At 38.1% G+C, this 17,846-nt stretch overlaps 1 protein-coding gene across 1 annotated transcript in view; it reads left to right on the top strand.

Moving 5' to 3' along the window:
- Window positions 1–17,223, top strand: part of LOC109677862 (uncharacterized) — a 52,318-nt gene extending 35,095 nt beyond the window's left edge. Inside the window, exons 8-9 of the transcript XR_012445345.1 lie at window positions 16,132–16,279; window positions 16,871–17,223. The gene's annotated coding sequence lies outside the window, so the exon portion shown is untranslated. The remainder of the gene's footprint in view (window positions 1–16,131; window positions 16,280–16,870) is intronic.
- The last annotated feature ends 623 nt before the right edge of the window (window positions 17,224–17,846 follow it).

Raw genomic sequence — 17,846 nt, 5'->3', positions numbered from 1 at the left:
TGTCTCTGAATTCTTGGGGGAGGACAGTCCAGGTGACCTGTCCAGACTTTCTTGTGGGGTCCTCAAATGCAAAGATATGTTGACTTTTAGGGTGTAAGGGAATGCAAAAGAAGGCATCCTTTAAGTCCAGGACAGAGTAGTAAGCAGTACTTGGGGACATTTGGGCTAAAAGTTTATAGGGATTTGGAACTATATAATGGAGAGGCACTACTGCTTCATTGATCAGGTGGAGATCTTGGATTGGCCTCCAATTTTTAGGTCCTTTCTTGACACTGAGAATAGGAGTTTTATATGGGGTGGAGCATTCTATTAGCAGTCCTTGTCTCTTTAAGTCTTTGATTATGGGAATTAGTCCTTCCTTAACTTCCTGTCTTAAGGAATATTGTTTTTGATAGGGAAAACAAGAGGGGTTCTTGAGATGAATTAGGACTGAGACCACTGTTTGTGCCTGTCCCATGGTATGTCCATGTATCCACACTATGGAATCTACTTGTTCCTGTATCAGTGGCAAGCAAAAGTACTCCCCTGGGGGGTCAAAGGAGCTGTACCCCCAATTTAGATAGAAGGTCTCTTCCTAGCAGAAGAGTAAGGGTTTTTGGGACAGTTAAAAAGGAGTGACAGAGGTGCAAATCTGCCCAGGAGCAGGCTTGAGGCTGAGTGAAATAATGTTCTAGAGACTGGCCTGATATGCCCTGAACAATAATTTTTTTGGAGGACCTGAGTCCAGGAAAGAAAGGAATATCTGAAATGCTGGCCCCAGTATTGATAAGGAGGCTGACCTTGTGCTTTTCAATAGTAAGTATCTCCCAGGGCTACTCTGCTTTTATGGTGGTCATAGGAGCCTTGATGGGAGGACCCAGGACCCACCATTGAGTGGGAGGATCTAGCCTAGGTTCCCTAAAGAAGTGAGGACAGTGTGCCTTCCAATGATTTCCCTTGCAAATTAGGCAGGGTCCCACAGGTGACTTCCTCTGGGGGCACACCCTCCTAAAATGCCTGTCCATGTTGAAAATATGTCCTCAGATTTGGACTCTGCCCTGGGAGAACCTCTCTGACCATTGTGATCAGAGCCACCTGCCATTTATCTTTTCTCATTTCCCCCTCTAAATCCTTTTTTTAAAGTCCCTATTATGGTATACAGATGTGGCTACATGGACCTATTGGTTTAGATCTCTGTTCCCTTCAGCCACCAGCTTTTGAAGCTTTCTAAATCTGGGGGTGACTATGTTAGGAATTTATATTTTAAGATGCTCTCCTCCTGTGACTCCAGTACAATTTTGGTAAGCTTTTGTAAAGCATACTTAAGTCTCCGTAGGAGAGCTACTGGGTTTCTAGGGGTCCTTGCTATACAGCCATGCCATTGGGAGTAATTAAGGGGGTTTATCTTGGCTCTCCATAGACGCTCAAGAATGCAGTGATAAAATGTTTATGGATCTATTCATTCTTGTCGTTCTCAGGATCCCACTTAGGATCACATCTAGGCACTGCCTGATCTGTGGGAATTGGGAATCAGGATTCCCTTTTAGGTATCTGGTATCTCTGTCTTTCTTCCTCAGCCCCTCTTCTTCCTCTAAGGGTGTGGTCTGACATAGGCCTGTAGGACCACATTTATCTAAGTGGTAATCATCACCAGCTGTGGCTGCCTGATCTAGTACTCATTGTTTCTCCTAAGAAGTGGAATCTGAGATAACAATAACATTACATCCTCCCAGCTCAGTTTAAAGATTTGGCTGACTTCTCTGCATGAATGGGTGTACTGATCTGGTTTTTTTGTGTAATTTCCTAATTCCATTTTTCTTTCTTTCAGTTTACTTAATCTGAAATGAATGTGAGACCTCTCCCCTCCATAATCATCTGGAAGGGGTAGAGTCCTGTGGGATGATGTTGGGGGTGCAAGGTAGCTGGGTAAAGGGGTAGAGGGGGAGCTGATGGCACCTCAACCAATCTCCTCAGGGTGGGACATATCCCCTGTGGCTCCCCTGGAGATTTGATTTCTGTCATGGGGGAAGCCTCCTTTGACATTGTTGGGGAATCTTGGACAATAGATGGTTTTTCAGGTTCTGGTTCCTCAAGGGAGTTTAGGGGCTTTCTGTAAAGGTTCACCATGGTCTGGGTATCTAGTCTGCATTTGCTCAGCCATTCTTGGTGGTCTCTTAGGAAAAAGAAAAGTTGAATATACAGGATTTCAGTCCACTTCCCCTCCTTTTTAAAGAAAATATCTGTTAACATTAAGCGTTAGTACTGATAGGTATGTGGTGATTCCTGTCATTTAGTTGTCTTAGTTATTTGAAGGTTTGATTGTGTGTATCTAAGTTGAAGTTACTCTCTCATTTCTTGCTTTTTCTTTTCCTGTGGTTTGGTGCTGCCTGTCTTTTCATGGTTAAGTTGGGTTTCACTTTCTGTGTGCAGAATCCCTTGAAGAATCCTTTGTAGTTGTGGTTTTGTGGTCACATATTGTTTTAGTTTCTGCTTATCATAGAAGACTTTTATTGCTCCATCTATTTTGAATGATAGTTTTGCTGGGTAGAGTATCCTGGGGTTGAAGTTATTTTCATTCAGTGCCCAGAAGATCTCAGCCCATGCTCTTCTTGCTTTTAATGTTTCTATTGAGAAGTCTGCTGTGATTTTGATGAGTTTCCCTTTGTATGTTACTTGTTCTTTTCTCTCTTACAGCCTTCAATATTCTTTCCTTAGTTTCTGAACTTGTTGTTTTAATGATGATATGTCGTGGGGTAGTTCTATTTTGATCTGGTCTGTTTGGTGTCCTGGAGGCCTCTTGCATCTGTTTGGGAATATCTTTCTCTAGATTTGGGAAATTTTCCGTTATTATTTTGTTAAATATATTACACATTCCCTTCGCTTGCACCTCTTCTCCTTCTTCAATGCCCATGATTCTCAAGTTTGGTCTTTTCATGGAGTCGGTGAGTTCTTGCATTTTCTTTTCACAGGTCTTGAGTTGTTTAATTAATAGTTCTTCAGTTTTTCCTTTAATTACCATTTCATCTTCAAGTTCTGAGATTTTGTCTTCTGTTTGTTCTATTCTGCTGGATTGGCCTTCTGTTTTGTTTTGCACCACCACTGACGAATGGATTAAGAAAATGTGGTATCTATACACAATGGAATTTTATGCAGACATGAAGAAGAATGAAATGTTATCATTTGCTGGTAAATGGATGGAATTGGAGAACATCATTCTGAGTGAGGTTAGCCTGACCCAAAAGACCAAAAATCGTATGTTCTCCCTCATATGTGGACATTAGATCAAGGGCGAACACAACAATGGGATTGGACTTTGAGCACATGATAAAAGCGAGAGCACACAAGGGAGGGGTGAGGATAGGCAAGACACCTACAAAACTAGCTAGCATTTGTTGCCCTTAACGCAGAGAAACTAAAGCAGATACCTTAAAAGCAACTGAAGCCAATAGGAAAAGGGGACCAGGAACTAGAGAAAAGGTGATATCAAAAAGAATTAACCTAGAAGGTAACACCCACACACAGGAAATCAATGTGAGTCAATGCCCTGTATAGCTATCCTTATCTCAACCCGCAAAAACCCTTGTTCCTTCCTATTATTGCTTATACTCTCTCTACAACAAAATTAGAAATAAGGGCAAAATAGTTTCTGCTGGGTATTGAGGGGTTGGGGGGAGAGGGAGGGGGTGGAGTAGGTGGTAAGGGAGGGAGTGGGGGCAGGGGGGAGAAATGACCCAAGCCTTGTATGCACATATGAATAATAAAATTAAAAAAAAAAGAAAATGTCTAATTGAGGAATGGCATTATAATTAATTCTCCCTCCTTCTTGCCATTTTTACCCATCTCTCAGAGGATATTGTGGCCAGGCCTAGGTGCAGTAAACCTTGAGTCATTTTTGTTGGTGACTTTCTGCATTAAGGTCTTTCCAATGTTTCAGTGAGCAGGAAAGGGTGGTTCATTCCAGGATCCTGGAAGCTTCATTCCCCATCTAGAAAGGGAAGCAGGGGAAAATTGATCATCTTAGCAGGGGTTTTCTCCTTTTACCTAGGCATCCGCAGGTGAGGAGATCCTCTACATGGGAGAGGGTGTCCCTATCTCCCATGCTCCTGCCACTGCCACCTGTGGATAAGCTCATAGGGAAGAAATTTAGGTACATGCAAATGCAGTCATCTGGCCAGAGTGACCCTGATCAAAATTTTACTTTTGCCTCTTCATCTCACTTTGCCTGTTTGCCTTGTGACCCAGGTAAATGGTTCTCCCTTACCACCTGAAGGCTTATAATTTAAAAGCAACTGTATCAGTGAGGGGCTCTAAATTAACCAAGGGGGCTTGCATGGCCAGAGGAAGGACCCTGTGAAAGCATGGATGGGGACTCTTGATGAGGTCGACTTTCCCCCCCCCCCCCATATATCCTGTGAGGTGGATTAGGTTTTGAATGGGGAATGTAGGGATATCTCCCAGACTCAGCTGAAGAAGGAAGCCCATTGCTGTCTAGGACAAAGAGGGTGGCCACTCATCCTGATATACTTGTGAAAGAGAAAGGAGAAGCTGAGGATTGGGGGAAGAGAGTTCCCAGGTTAAATGCATGTGGAATTATTAGTCATCACTGCTGTCCAGGTTGATCCCACCTAAGGAAGTACTGGAGCACTGGAAGCAAGGGGTGACATCCACTCTCAGGCCATAGGAACTGTGAAGAAAGTGCAGAGTTCTGATTTTCTGTTTGTCACAAGGGGTTCTGATACTTAGCCACCTTTGGAGCCTCAGGGTCTGAAGTTGCTAAGTTGCATCTTCAAACTTTGGGTCTCACCAGGGAGTTGCCCCAGCCAAAGCACCCTTGTTGCTTGAAGAGAAACTTTCCTTTCCATCAGCTGTTTTAGGACCTCCTCCCTAGTGGGTCAGATATGAAAGTGAGAGGAGAGAGTTTAAGGAGGGAGGAGCTGAGAGTTAAGAGGAAAAAGGGCTTGATGCACCGAGGTTGAAAGTGGAAAGTGTAGGTACCCCCATCAAATGAGAAACTGAGGACTAGAGTCATGCATGTCAAGAGCCCAGTACTATGGGGGTCTTGCTGGCTTTATGTGGTTTAAGCCAGGTTGGTGGGAGAAACCTGTGTCTTTCTGCAGGTGGGGTTATGGCAATTAGATGATTTGCTTGACAGTTAGATGATAATTGATTTCTGATTGTGCATGTTTCTTTCCATGATTCACTCCATTATAATTATATGAATGAGACCAACAGGAATGGATTTGTCCATGGATCTCAAAGTTTGGCCTCAGTTGTCACCCATTTCTTAAAGTTAATTGCAGAGGCTGTTCATATCCCACCTGGGGAGGAGTCCAGACATATTCAAGTTTGTCTTATATGTGGAATTGACTTTCTTTAAAAGGAGGTTGAGGGTAGAGTCAAGCATCTTTCTTTAAAGATGGCAGGCAGGGACTATGGCTGGGGTTGGGGGGGAAAATATATGAGGATCCAGAAGAGTGCTAGAGGACACATTTGAGTAGTATCCTGTGTAATTCCATCCTTGGGGTTAAACACAGTTCCTACCACAGGATTCTAAAATCACAAGTAAGAGTCACACTCTGAGAATTGCCCAGAAAAAGGGTGTTTTAAAACAGGAGTCAGAGGAGTTCAGCATTACTTATCTGTTTGCTGAAGTTCTGGCCTTTTTCTTTTGAGGAGGAATTTCAAATCATCCAGAGCCCCACAGCAATAGTCAGGCTCAGGTTCCTGTGCTTCAGGGAAGCTTTCCTCTGGCTTGCACTTCATGTAGAGAGGTGAATGCAATTATCTATTCACTGGACTTTTACAGCTGTGACAGTGGCCAACATCATTGTATCTGGTCTCTTCCACTGGGAGCAATTGATCCTGGGATGCACTGTTCTACCAGATTCGAATGAGTATCTGATCTCCAGGACTTACATGAAGTGCTCCCCCTGATTGAGGAGCAGACATAATCTTTTCCCCTTGTTCCTTTATGGCTTCTGGAATTGTCCTAATTGGGTTACATACCTTGTCAGTCTTCTGACCTCTAAATCTAGTAGCAGATATTAGAAAGAAAATGGCCTTTCATACAGGATTTCATGCAGACTTAAAGGATCTTAGGTTTTTGGGTATTTTTTTAGTTGCATGAGGGCTAGAGGTAGAAGGGTAAGACATTTCTCTGAAGTTTCCTAACGGAGTCCATTCACAGTCTGATTACACCATTCCATCTTTTCCAAAACCTGAGTTCTCCAAGAGTAGAATAAATTGTAAGTGATTCCTAGGTGTCTGGTTATTTCCTGGGTGATCTGGGAGGTGAATGCAGGTCCATTATCACTTTTGAGAGACCTTGGAAATCCAATCCTATGAATGATCTCCTTATGGAGTACCTTAGTTACTGTCAGAGACCTTTCCCTTCATGTAGAAAGGCCTCAACCCATTTGGTGAAGGTATCCACTAGGACCAACAAATGTTTGTAGCCCCACAAGGAGGCATGGGCATAAAGTTTATCTGCCAGTCTTCCCCTCGGTAAGTTCCTCTCCTTAGGATGGGTTCCACCAGCAGGGGAGTATAGGTTCATGATTATGTTAAAAACACAACTAGCAGACCTGACAAACCCACAGTATAGTGTTATTTATTCCTGTTTCAACAAGTCAGATGATCACTCCTAGAGTAGCATCCCTTCCCAAGTGGAAGGAATCTTGTTGAGATTTTATTATATTTTACTGCATGGCTGTGGGAGGTACAGTTTGTTCCCTATCTTTCAAGGGTCACTTTGCTTTGTCCCTCCTCTTTGGGCTTCATCCTTTTCTTCCTCAGGATTATAATTAACAGGTAAAGATTGAGGAGAGGGGAACAGTGGCAGTGCTGAAGGATAGGGCCTAAGGGCAACCTGATTTTCTTGCTTATCAGCCAGACAATTCTGTGCCCACCAGTGGATTACTGCCACTTTTTTGGGTACCTCTATGACCTCTAGGAGTTGGAGAAATTCTTTCTGATGTTTGATTGGAGTCTTTTTCCCAGGCCGATGCCCTCTCTCTTTCCAGATGGTTGCATGTGCATGAAGCATGAGGAAGGTATACTTTGAACCTGTTTAGATATTAAGTCTTTTTTGCTTTCCCAAGGTCAAGGCTTAGGACAAAGACACTTCCTGTGCTTTTTGGGCTGAGGTTGGGGGAGAACAAATGGGGGAGAGAGAGGTACTGACTCAGTGATCTCTTCATCACTGACCACTGTATACCCTGCTCTCCACCACCCCTTCAGGACACACCTACTCCTGTCAGTAAACCATTCATGGTCCATCTCCCAACAGGGGATGGTCAAGTAGGTCCACTCTTCTAGAGACTGTGTAGGAGATAGTCTCTTCACTAGAATGATTATCTCCCAGCAGCTCAGTTGGTAACAATGAAGCTGGGTTTAGGGTGATATAGTTATTCACAGTCACCTCAGGGCTTTCTACCAGGATAGGCTAGTATCTGGTCAATCTTTCTCTGGTCGTTCATATATGACCTTTTAATTCTAAAACACCTTTATGTGGTGTGGGTTCAAAACTGTCATAGGCTGACTCAGAGTAATCTTGGTGGCTTCCTTAGTGAAAAGATTGGAGGAATCTTGATCTTGTAGATAGACATTATGTGCTTTCTAGTCTTTTAAATCTGTACAGGTGTGTATTATGGCTGAGAAAGTGGCCTGTGTTTGCCAGAATCACAGAGGTCCTTGACCCAAAAGGGCTCAATGCAGGAATGAACAAGACAAGACACACAAAGGGTCTCACTCAGGAAGGGAATGACAAAACACATATTGAGAGGGCCAGAAGGCTAATGAACAACTGGCAAAATTTTAATTTTCTCAGCAAGCTTTATACAAAGGAGGAAGAGACTTAAACATCAAAACACTCTGGCCTAGTTACAACCTTTCTGTTTTTGCCATCCTGTATTTTTTACTGCCAGTGTCCTTGTCTAAGTATAAACTTCTTTTCAGTCAAGGGAAACCATTTAGCATTCCTTTCCACTGTGAGAGAGACATGGTGCACCTGCAGATTCCGACCTTCTTGGAATGATGCTAAGCCACAGCAACCTTGTGAGACTGTGGATTTTGGTTCACAACATCTCCTCTCTTTTATATTTTTTAATTGAATGTGGTGAAAGTACATTTTTAATTTGAAGAGCTGGTACATGCCAACATGGCAGATGACTGGAAATAAACACAGAATAAGCAAAATCAGGCCATTCCAAGCATAATCCAAAATGAGTGTCTTCATATGTTAAAGGGGTTAAAACACTTTAAAGCATCTAACACCCACGAGGCCAAATCTGAGGGTTAAATGATAGGCAAATCACTGTTTTGTATGTCTGATATTTCTTGATATAAAGCAATTAAATCTAAACTCATGTTAGTATGAGATCAGACTCCTTTTAGATGCTGTTTAATACGTTCCCAGCTCCATTGAGACTCATTATAAGGTTTAGCTATGACACAAATCTATTGGTAGGAAGAGTGACAGTGCAGGGTCATATGGTTTTCATGGTTTGTACCTCATTCCCAAGCAACAGAGCTACTGATTCTAAGGCATCAATTTGTGCCTCAATCTTTTTGTTAATAGCTTCTTGAGATATTAATGTTAAAAACACATTCTTAGCTAAATGATTAACATAACGAGTTGTTTGGGTACTGTGTGATAAGGCTACAGTGGATGCAACAGCAGAAGCAGTAAGTGACACCACAGCCAATACTCCAGCAATAATCAGGCCAACAAATCTTTTGTGCCGGTTAAAGCATTTTTTTAATTCTCAGTAAAGCCTGTACTTCTGGATTGTCATACCAAGTACCATTTATCTATACAGGCAGTATAACAAAGGCAGGCTGCTTCATTATCAGTATCCTTTTTTGATCTAAATGTCTTGAGTTATTAACACAATTAGTTAAAATACAATGCTCACAGGTAATGTCATAGTAAGGGTAAGGGGTTCTATTACTACATTTAGATATCATGATATGACCTGTTAGTGAAATAAGGTGGAGATAGTGTTGTGTTGATGACACTGTCACAGGACCCATAGTTGTCACCAACCACCAAATATCCTTTTGCATCACTCCAGAAGATGTAACCAACATGGGTGAGATCCATCCTGCAGTTGTGACCCAATCCCCATCATAGGTAGACATAGTTGTCTTTGAGACCAGTCCCAGAGATGTTTATTTGTCCTGAACCTATCCAAGTGTTGCTTAACAGGTGTTGGGTATGCACAATCTAACCAAGGAGGAGTTCCATAAAACTCATCCAGATCAGGACAAGGAGGAAGGCCCCCAGTGGCCCTCATTGATCAAGAGAATAATGACTGGGAAATCCCATCTTAACAATAGTATGCCAATGTAATTCAGTAAAATCATCTTGCAAACCCAAGGCACTGGAAACTTGAGTAGTCAGCTGAACATCCAAACATTCAATGTCATCATTTCAGGACAAACACAGAGGAAGAGAAAATGACCTTGTAGAATAATTGAAGGAGTCCCATTGATAAGGAATATGGGAAGAGTCAGAGCCCCCCCAATAAAGCAGTATCATTAGTAGAAATCTTGATGCCAGTGTCATTCCATGATGCAGGATGAAGAATAAGGGGATTGGGGAAGTATGTCCAATAAGTTTCTCCAGAAGTCCTACACATCTGACAGGAGAGTATGGCGACCATGACCAAAAACAAGGCCTCTGATGTCTGAGGTTGTGATGTACATTGAAGCAACTCCTCGCCCTCTGTGGCCAACTTTTTGACTTGATCCCAAATAGGCAGAGGAGAGGCATGGGTATTTCTTGCCTTTTATACTGGACGGGGCTCAATCTCCGAGTTATTCTCATCCTTTTTACTCGTCAGTTGATCTTGTTCACTGCTTTGGGCATCACCAGAGAACTCATGATGTCTCACCAATCTTTTTGGAATCCAACAAGGAGAATCAGCATCCCTGGGGAAAATACAAAGAAAGCCCCTACCCCACATTAACACAGGGTGGGGCCCATCCATTGATTTGCCAATGGATCTTTCCACATGACCAGAGGATGAGTCTGTTCAAAAGGGCCCCAAAGTCTTTCTGTTGTTGATCATCCCTGTTTATCTACATTAAAAAAATTTAAAACAAAGAGTGTGATTAAGTCTGTTAGCAGGAGTGGCATACTTTATTTCCCCTTTTTGTTTAAATAATTGAGCTTTAACCATTTAGTGTGTATGTTTAATGATACCTTGACTTAATTGACATATTTATATATACGTCTCTATATATGTTTATATTTATACACACATCTATATAGAATAATGAATATAACAAAGATGGAATATGTGGTTTTTTAAATGAACAATTAAAGTAACAATTTTTTGAGTTATTAAGTCTTAAATATTAAAGAATGTATCAGAGAACATATTTTTTGACAATATTGATATTAGGCTAGAAGTCATTGGTTTAAAAAAATGAAAGTCTTTAGTTACCTGAAATGATGTAAAATAATTTAATTATTTGTATGTCAAAAAAGAAACACAATAGAAATTTTAAATCTTTTGAAATAAAATAAAGTACAATATGACACAACAGTTGATAGGGGAATTGATACTCTTGTTATAACATGAGAAAAGAAAAGGCTGAAAAATAACTGTCTAAATATTAAAATTTTAAAATGAACACCTGGTTAAAGACAGTGTAATTAATAAATTGAAAAGGAAAGTGTGAAAATCAAGTCAAAAGTTGGTTTACAAAAAAATGTAATAAAATTAGTAAAATTTAGTAAGTACGGTTAAGAATAAAAGAGAGAAGATACAGAATACTAATACCAGGAACAAAATAAAGTGACCCCATTATATATTTTACAAAAAATAAAAAGTCATTATAACTTGATGTCTATAAAATTTAAAATGATCATGAAATAGCAAACTCCTTGAAAATGATGATTTACCAAAGCTGGTGCATTTAGAAAAGGAAATTTTGAATTGGTCTATATCTTTTAGAAATATTTTTAGACAATAGAGAAAGAGTATTTTAAATATAAAGTAATTTTATGATGCCTACAAAATCTTAAAGCTTTTAAAACACAGCTGTTAACATCTGGATTTTTGTCTGCTGAAACTGTACTGACTTTTTTTTAGATTTATTGTGATAGAATTTACAAGAAAAATTGTATATACTTAAGGTATACAAGGTGATCATTTATTGTATTACCACAATGTTTACCAGGGTCAAGTTAATTCAGTAATTAACACCACCATCACCTCACATAGTTGTGTGTATGTGTGTGTGTTTAAAACACTTACAGTTACTCTCTTTAGTAATTTTAATTACATAATACAATATTAACCATAGTCACGATGTTGTACATCTGATTACCAGAGTTTACCCATTAATTAGTATTTACTTATTTACTTATTTTTAAAATTTAAACCCAAACCTGGCAAGTACTTACCATTTTTTTTATGATTTGACTTTAAAATTTAAAGCACATGATAAAAGTGAGAGCACACAAGAAAGGGGTGAGGATAGGTAAGACACCTAAAAACTAGCTAGCATTTGTTGCCCTTAACGCAGAGAAACTAAAGCAGATACCTTAAAAGCAACTGAGGCCAATAGGAAAAGGGGAACAGGTACTAGAGAAAAGATTAGATCAAAAAGATTTAACCTAGAAGGTAACACCCACGCACAGGAAATCAATGTGAGTCAATGCCCTGTATAGCTATCCTTATCTCAACCAGCAAAAACCCTTGTCCCTTCCTGGTATTGCTTATACTCTCTCTACAACAAAATTAGAAATAAGGGCAAAATAGTTTCTGCTGGGAATTGAGGGGGGAGAGGGAGGGGGCAGAGTGGGTTGTAAGGGAGGGGGTGGGGGCAGGGGGGAGAAATGAACCAAACCTTGTATGCACATATGAATAATAAAAGAAAAAGGAAAAAAAAAGAAAAAAATTTCCAACAGTGATTATGGATTGGTACATTTCTTTTTTTAATTCTATCAATTTTCTTTACATACTTGTAAGATTATAATTTTGGTCATAAAATTTGGATTTGTTACAAAAAAAATTTTTATATAAGTTAAATGACACAGCAGTTGAGTGTGTGTGGTTAATTTTACCTAGCATGATAAATTATTTATGTGATTAAAAATGGGAAGATTTTTAAAAAATAATATATCATATATATATTTATTTGTTTATTTGTTTGTTTGGTACTGGGGACCAAACCCAGATTTTTAACTTGTTAGGCAAACACTATTGTTGAGTTGTATCCCAGACCTTAAAATTTTAAATTTTTAAATAAGGACACTATATTACTGATTTTTGAAAAGCAATAAACTATACATTAACCATTTATTTTTACTTTATATACATTTGTAAGTGACACTGTAGTTAAATGTGATATTAATAAATATTATTATTATTTTTATTTTACAGATGAAAAAACTACAGTTCATAGTGATTTGTTTATGGTTATAGTATCAAATGGATGTTAACATATTTTTTTGTTTTATCTCATGGTCCTAACAGACTTGTTATCAATGAGATCCATTGGCCTGGGGTAAATAGAAGAGAGGAGCATTGGAGAAGAATTTATGATCTTAAAACTGAAATAGAGAGATAGGTGTGTTATGGTTTTGTCTCACTTGTATTTAGAGTCCAGGCCTAAAAGTGTTCTTTTTTGGTTTCTCAAATATGAGGAAAATAGGAGAATCAATCAGGGATTTTTACTTAATATCTTGGGTTTTTTTAAGAGTAGTGAAGGCAAATGTATTTTTTCTGTTTAACTACACCACATCTAAGATTCATGCCAGTTTTAACATTTTGCAGTTTACTTTTTAGAAATGGCTTAAGTGTGAGGTTGTTTTAATTTTTTTTTCAGCAAGAGAGCTAACAAGCACTCCTATGAGAATGTTAAACATAATATTTTTAGAAGTTTTTTTTGTAGTGAAAAAATGATACACTAAATGGTAAAATAGTTTTAGGGTTGAGTCTTTTATGCTGTCTCAACCTTAAGACTTAAGAGTATACACGTGTTGATTAATAGATGTTTTTGTTAGGGAATTTGTACCTGTAGTATGGACTTGGAACACATTCATAAGCAATGGTATGAAATAAGACTGTTGGAAAATGGATTGTCATTTCTTTTTTAATAGAGTAAGTCCTTAATATCACAGAGTGCTGGGATCCAGATTCTGTAAAATCCTGTAACTCCCAAGAAAACTTTGAGCTGCTTTATGATATGGGGAGGTGGGAAATGGATTGGGTAGATTTGTTTATTACTCAGAGAATGAGCCTGTCCCTTTAAGATTACACTTATGTAGGTGACTCAGGGAGTGAGCCTGTCTCTGAACCCTTGTGGTAAAACTGTTTAAGTTAGTTGTTGTGAAGGGTGTGTGTGATCTTTAAAGGCAAATAGGGGCTGACAGGATGCAGGTTAAATATAACACTTTTGGATAAAAAGAGAGCTTTAGCTCATCATGTTATATAAATTGACACTTTTAACTTTGTAAATATTTGTATCATATTTAGACACAGAACACAGTTATAAGGTGATCATTTAAGAGACCTTTGCATAAGCAAATACGTAAATGAACTCTGATTTAGTAGTACTTAAAGCTTGACAAGATCAACAGAAAATACAAGTAATTTCTTTGATAAAATCTTTTTTATAACTTTTTTTGTAGATGTTACTCAGAGTAGAAAAATATTAAGATAGTCTTGTTATTTTATAGGCATAGAGAATTAGATTTTAGTTTGATATGACCCCCAAAAATCTTTTAGGCAACTTTTAGATTATAGTTAACTTTAACTTTATCATTTCATAACTTGTATTTTAAAATACGTCTTATAAAAATTTTAAATTTAAATTTAAATAATTTTTAAAAAATTAGCCTTATTTTATTATATAGACCCATATAGAAAGGCAATTTTAATTTGTTTTTATACAATAAGTAACCATAAAGACACTATTTGTTGATAGATATAATAAATACAATATTTACTATATATTATATCTATATATATTTATAATTAAATATATGTAGATATAATAATAAAGGAACTGAACATAAAATACTTATGACAAAATGAAACAGACTAAGGTTACTGTCCATAAAATATTGCCTATAATTTAGTTAGACCTGAGTGATATAACCTTCAAAAAATTGATTTTTCTTAAAAGTAGCAGCAGAAAAGTTGGGGGAGAGAAGAGAACAGAAGCTTTGTATTTCTTTACATTAATTTTATAACAACAACTATCCTAAAGATGTTTAAATATATGTATACATAAAAAAGTTTTAAATTAGGCATGCCATAAATGTCAATTTAAGTGTGCATACATTTACAAGCTCAAGAACACGTAAGAATTAAGTAAGTGGCCATAAGTACATTGGTAAGTTATTTTTTAAAAACTTTTAGAAGTAGATTAAGAAGTGTCCCATTCTGTTTTTTTAGGACTCATTTTGGGTGGATTGATAGCTGAAGTAAGAGTCAATTTTAGGAACAGTGTTTTGAGTCAAACCCAGTTTTTAATAAGATTATTATCATAGTTATTAGATTTTTTGTCTCTAATAAATTAATTATATCATAAACAAAACTTACACAATGAAACACAAAACAATTATAACAATGTCAAGTGCACTCTTGGACATAAGACAAAAAACATTTAAGTTGACTTTAAGACACTTTATAACCTCTACTACACAAGATTGAACATAATATTTCTGTAAAGTGAGCCTGCTCCTCACTTACTTGTTGGCTCATTTCTCTCTTGATGTTGCTCTGTATAATGTTTGTGCGCATCTCTGGAGACTTCCTTACATTAAGCCTCTGTTCCGGTCCCTGTTCAGGTACCACCTGCCAGGATCCAAGAGATCCTTGACCTGAAAGGGCTCAGGGCAGGAATGAACAAGACAGGACACACAAAGGGTCTTACCCAGTCAAAAAGGGAATGACAAAGCACATATCAAGAGGTCCAGAAGGCCGATGACCAACTGGCAAAATTTAATTTTTCCCTGCAAGCTTTATACAAAAGAGGAAGAGACTTAAACATCAAAACACTCTGACCTAGTTATAACCTTTCTGTTTTTGCCATCCTGTATTTTTTACTGCCAGTGTCCTTGACTAAGTATAAACTTCTTTTCAGTCAAGGGAAACCATTTAGATTTCCTTCCCACCATGATAGAGACATGGTGCACCTGCAGATTCTGACCTTGTCAGATTGTGGCTTTTGGTTCCCAACATGTGATGGTGGTTGTCGATGTGCACTTGGGAAGAATATATAATCTGTTGCTGGGAAGCAGTGATCTATTGATGCCAATAACATCACTGGAATTTAAGTGTTTTTGAGTTGAGCTGTGTCATTACTGATTATATGCATGGCAGATCTGTTCCATCTTTGAGAGTGGGTTGTTGAAGTGTCCATTTGTGCTTGTGTATTCATCTTTTTTTTGTACTTCTAACAATTTTGCTTTTACAAGGTTTCTCAATCTGTTATTAGATGCATACATGTTAAGAATTATTACATGTTGCAGAACTGATCTCTGTGTTATCACCCAACACTCCATTTCTTGGTAACTTTCCAGGCTCCTGCTCTACAATTCATCTATGTCACTAGCACCTGATTTCCCTTAATTAGCATAATATATTTTCTCCATTTATCTTTTTTAAAATTAACATTTTATTAGTGTATATTAATTACACTAAAGTGTTTCATTCTAATATTTCCATACATGTATGTGCATATAATGTCCTTTTATCATATTCACCCCTCTCCATCCATTTACTTTTAATTCATATGTGTTTGTATTTATTTATTTTTTGGGGGTGGTACTGGACTTTGAACTCAGGACCTACACCTTGAGACACTCTACTAGCCCTTTTTTTGTGAAGGGTTTTTTTTTTTTTTGAGATATGGTCTTGTTAACTGTGTGGTGCAGGCTGGCTTTGAAACATCATCTTTCTAATCTCTGTCTCCTGAGTAGCTAGGATTACACGAGTGAGCTACTGGTACTGGGCTAACAGGAATGTTTTTAGATGTACAAGATCAACTTTGTTATACTATTTTAAAACTAAATTATTACAAAGGCACTACATTTCTGTGACTCTCCTTAACCAATACAGTTCAAAACAAGGTGCATTTTTTTTGCAAAATACATATAAGAATCCCCCACTCTACCCCCACATACAGAAGCCAGAACTTCCATATTCCAAGGACTGATGAGTTGAGAAGAAATAAAATGTTCCTGGAGTTGGTATCCCTTAAGGATGTGGCTGTGGATTTTACATGGGAGGAGTGACAGGACCTGGACAATGCTCAGAGGACTCTGTACAGGCAGGTAATGCTGGAGACCTACAGTTGTCTGGTGTCCTTGTGTGAGTGAAACTACCCTGTATATCTTAGGAACAAGCACTGTCTTTTTAGTAAATATATGAAAATTCTTTAGGTAAACAGTTCCAGTCCATGAGAAACTCAGTTGTTCACCTTCTCTCATGAAAAGTCATATGTGTACCTTCATTGCAAAGTTCCAAAGCTAGATTTTGTCTTGCTTAAAAGAATCTTATTTATAATGGAGGGGAAGAACCAATTCAGGACATAATGCTTCATAATACATATATGGAAATGTCACAATGAAACTCCCTATATAACTATCATAAGCAATGGCTACCATAAATAATGACTTTTATAAAAACATGAAGGACACAAGAGTACAAAAAGTCCAGGAGTTGATATGGCATAAGGAAAAGGTGAAGGAGAGTGAATATGGTGGAAGTATTATGTATTCACATATGAAAATGGAATAATGAGACCTTTTGTAACAGTTCTGAGAATGGAGGGAAGGAGGATAAAGAAGAATGATGGAGGGGGTGAATCTATCTAAGACTGACTTAATTGTTTGACACAGTCCTATATTGTTTTGTATGAGCAGAGCAATGCATCATCAAACCTGAGCTGATCTTCAAGCAGGAGCAAAGAGCAGAGACTTGGGTGACAGAACTCCCAAATTAGAGCTTACCAGGTCAGTCAGTGCATGCTGGGTAGTGAGGCCATGAGAGGGGCACCCTACAAGATTTCTTCCAGATTGCAGACCTGAGGACAGTGGTCTTGCACACATCAAACCTGTGTATTGAAGTTTCCAAAGAGGGCTCTTATACATGTACTGTTACCTTTATTCCAAATCTAAACTCTATTCTTCTTAGATATATTTTGTGGCTATTTACTTTCTCAGTGTTCTCAGTTGCCTCGCCCTCCATTCTCATGGATTTTTTTTTAGAAATGAATTTATTGTTTCATTAATTGATTGATTACTTTGTGTGACTGTCACTCAATTTCAGGGTTTTAGCTTACAAAGCAGGGAGACCCTTGCAAGCAGGGAGACACTTGCAAAGCAGGAACCTGGCTTAAAAAGTTTTCTTTTTAAAAAAATTTATTTTTTTCTCCTTTTATTATATCATTTTAACATTTATTTGCATATCTATACATTATTTCTGCTACCTCTCCACTGCTAAAAGGTCTTCTGAGATAGATTCTTGCTATATTGCCTGTGCTGGCCTTGTACTCTTGATCTTCCTGCTTCTACCTCCTTACAGGTAGGATTACAGGCACCTGCCACTACACCTGTCTTCTTATGCACTTGTATTGTATGAAATTTACTCATATTATTTCCTCCTCAGCACATCCTACTGCAGCCAGTTTTAAGCACTGGCAATTTTATGGCTCTCTTAATGAGGGAAAGAATCAAAATAATGTCTCTTTCATTGAGTTTACAGTCTGATGATTGAAAAAACAAGAATGTAATGCATTGTTAGTAGTCAGATAAGAACCATGAAGAATATTTAACCAAGGTGAGTAAAAGAAACATGGCTCATGATCATTTAGGAAGGATGATCAGAGAATACTGTCTA

Source organism: Castor canadensis, chromosome 2 (assembly GCF_047511655.1).
Source record: "Castor canadensis chromosome 2, mCasCan1.hap1v2, whole genome shotgun sequence".
In the NCBI taxonomy this organism is placed as follows: domain Eukaryota; kingdom Metazoa; phylum Chordata; class Mammalia; order Rodentia; family Castoridae; genus Castor; species Castor canadensis.
Note: the sequence above shows the minus strand (reverse complement) of the source record. Positions and strands in the feature narration are given on the sequence as shown.